Raw genomic sequence first — 3,747 nt, 5'->3', positions numbered from 1 at the left:
GAAACATTCATTTCCTGCCAGAACAAAAGTAAAGGAGCTAGACGTGGTAAACTGATTATTTTAGTGCCATGATGGGTGGCCGAGGGAGCCAGCCAAACAATCAAAGATCAGAGCATCTCTCTGCCCGAAGGGCTCTTCTTGGGAGCACTCCTGGTCCCATTACAGCTGAATGGGAGTTTTGTCTTTGACTTCAATAGGACAGGTCTCTTTTGCCCAGATCTTCCAAGGTGTTCAGATGCCCAACACTCATTGATGTCAGTGGGAGTTAGATGCCATTGAGAATCTGGGCCTCAGTGTTTAAAAGAAATTCGTGGGCCAGATTTTCTACTAGTGTAAATGGGGTGGGGAAGAGCTCTATTGACTTCTCTAGAGTGTCATCCATTGGCATCAGCAGAAAAATTGTTCTATGTGTGTGTGAGACACACCCACACACATACAGTCAAAAAGAAAAGGAGGACTTGTGGCACCTTAGAGACTAACAAATACAGTCAATGGCTCTTTGCAGGCAGGTACCCTGAGTTTATCTGTTGCTGTTTCCCATTTGGTTGGAGCCATCTCCATCCAGCCATTCCCGCGACACGGCCAACAAAGGCTTCTTTAGCGCAGGGGCTGTTGATCAGGGTGTGGCGAGAATGCTGCTGCCCACACTCCGACAGGCTGGAGGGGTCGGATTGCTGCGCACTCAACCGGCTTTCAGCCAGCCGCTGGTGGCCCCTGAGAAAGGTGTCCAAGAGTCATGATTGGCTGGGTTGGTCCTTGCCCATCAATCAGTTGCCAGGGCAGCAGTGGGCTGGGTGAGGGTTACATGACCTAGATGAGGAAGTCACCAGCATCCCGTGCTATGAGTGTAGTTGCTGGGTCCAGTGAGGCCTTTTTGTATTCCCTGTATCTGCTGCCACTGGCTTTCACAATGGCTGTTCTGAGTGGCCATCATGGAGGGTTAACCTTCCTCAGCCATTGGACTTTCCCTGCCACCTGGTAGAAGAATCATAGAATCATAGAATGTTGGGGTTGGAAGGGACCTCAGGAGGTCATCTAGTCCAACCCCCTGCTCAAAGCAGAACCAACCCCAACTAACTGGTGTCTAGATTGGCCTGTGGAAGCTGCATGTCCAGTTTCTATGCAGATGCCCATGAAGATTTCTAAGCAGTTTTACCAGCAAGAGATTTCCCCATTGACTGGTCCATCCCTCACAAGCCCAGTCTTCTGCAGCCTGGGCCCAGGTAGCAGCACTCCCCGTCTGATGATTTCTGACCTGTGGGGGTGGATTGTAGAGCTGCGATGCTCTAGACATTGTAATAGTTGTCACTGCAAGCCACAGTCCCACCAGAGATAAATCCCACCGATGGAAACCGCAGACAGTTACATGCTGAGCTAAAGGGAACGGTAGCTCCACAGGGCCTAGCGGTTCTACGGAGCTCTTTATAGAAGCCGCATCCATGTATCAGTCTAACGGTCACCTGCCCTTGTAAAGAGGCTTTGCTTTAAAATATGTTAGGTCCCACTCAGAAACCTGTGACCATATTACCTCCTGCAGCCCTGAGCCAACCCCACCCTAGCACCCTAGCCAAGTGATAGACATGGACAGATGAATAAATACGAGGCGGGGCATGAATCAGAAGTACTGAGCGCCCCCCACAGCTCCCACTGATAAAAGAGAGGAAGGGGCAGGCTAAGCACTTTGAAAATCTAGCCCAAAGGCTCAGATCCTCAAAGGTTTTAAGCCCCTAGCACCCATGGATTTGAATGGATCTGGTTCTAATTGTCTATGGGCCAGATCCCCCGCTGGTGTAAATCAGTGCTACTCCACTGGAGTCGATGGCTTCAGTAGCTGTGCTTCATGGCTTTAGTTTGGCTGTGGTACACTCCTTCCAGTGGTTTACCATAGACCAGATAACTTAATCTCTTCCCCAGCGAGATCTGTCTCTATTTGGGATATTTGATGAGTTGGCCTTGAACCCTGTAAAAGCCCATATGTCCTGTGGAGACAAGGGGGCTGTACTGACCTCCCCTGGGCCTTGCTGTGAGCAATCAGCTCGGGTGATGGTTTTCCTGCTCTTAATATGCTTTGCAAATTGAAAAAACCTGAGCTTTGCAGCTGGCTGCGGTGGTTTCCGCTACGTCAAAACACAAACACGCAGACTTGACAACAACAAAGCGAATTCAAAGAATTGACGGTACATTGTGTCAGTTATGAAACAAACAGTGTTCCAGCTGGGTCCTCACTCCTCTCCCACGTCAGCTTTCACTAAGGGGCAAATCCTCATGTGGTGTCAAGAGATATCATTTACTACAGGGCAAGGAGGGCAGTTGCCCCCTCCAGATTGTGGTTTGCCTTGCCCACCGCCCCACCGCCCCCGCCAGACTTTCCTTAGGTCTATGTGCTCCATTTTTGCCCTCTCCCCGCTCTGACTTTGCAGGATATTATATAGTCACACATAAGATGATTGCATTTCCCGAGCTATATAATCAATCATAAAGTTTTCTTCGCAAACATATAGAAGAAGTGCAGTTTTTCAAACATTGTTCTTTTCTGATCTAGCAGTACAGAATGCAGTTGATTGCAATGTGATGTAGTCACGCAGCTCTCAAACCTTCACCATGCTGGTGGGCATTCATTACTTATCTATTGCCTCCTCTCCCCTATGAGTTTTTCTTAAATGACATCCCAGCGGTGTCACTTGTCATAGCGCATTGACCTCAAGCCAACAGAGCTATAGCAATTGACAGCAGCTGAGGATCTGTCTTTAAGTATTTTTCTTGGAACCTTCTTGACTCTTTATCACTTAATTAAGTATATAACACTAGCTGAAAGCCCAGGCTGTAATTTACTGGCTGAGAACTTAAAAAATTGGATGGTAACAGATGGTGAATCCCAGTGATGAATCAAGCTGGTAATATTCTGATCAAAAAGAGCTCTCAGCCACGCTTGTAGCCACTTCCATCACTTCACGCTGGCTCAACAGGCTTCCGAGTGACAATCCTGGAAGCTTATTAAATATATGGTTTGCAAATAAACGCGGCAAGCCTGCTCTGCCACAGTTTATGGGTTTGTAGTGTATAGGAATGGGATAACATCCCTTTAAATAGTTTGGAGTCATCTAGTGAACCTCGTTGTCTTCTATGGGAGAAGCCACCAGAACTCAACAGACCATATATATATATATATATATATATATATATATATATATAGCTAGGCCTTATGTGTTAATAAACATAGTTATCTGGAACTCAGCTGTGCCCGTGCTGATTCCTGCTATTCTTAGTGTTATGCAGAGAGCAAAGACACTGCTGCAGTCATGTTCTTCGTTGCACATAAGTATTTGGAGGCCATCATTTTATTCGGGAAAGCAGCTGCAAGTCCTGATAGCTTCACAAATTTTAGCCCAAATTAGAATTAATTACAGAGATAAGTTATTGCTCTCTGTTACTGGTTATTCTCCTGCTTCAAAGGTTTTACCCATCCAGTCAAGGACCAGCAGCCATGCCACCTGACTGAGGTGACTAATCACACAGCACAACAGCGCAAAGCGAACAACCCCATAAACGGAAATCTCTGCAGACAGCTGCAAAGAACAAACTTGTGAGGAAAAAAATCACACATGCTCCCCAGCAGGGAGAATGACTCAGTCCATCTGCAAAAAGAAAAGGAGGACTTGTGGCACCTTAGAGACTAACCAATTTATTTGAGCATAAGCTTTCGTGAGCTACAGCTCACTTCATCGGATGCATGCAGTGGAAAATACA

Source organism: Chelonia mydas, chromosome 6, assembly GCF_015237465.2.
Source record: "Chelonia mydas isolate rCheMyd1 chromosome 6, rCheMyd1.pri.v2, whole genome shotgun sequence".
Taxonomy (NCBI): Eukaryota; Metazoa; Chordata; order Testudines; family Cheloniidae; genus Chelonia; species Chelonia mydas.
The sequence above is the reverse complement of the archived record's forward strand: the minus strand, read 5'-3'. Positions refer to the sequence as shown.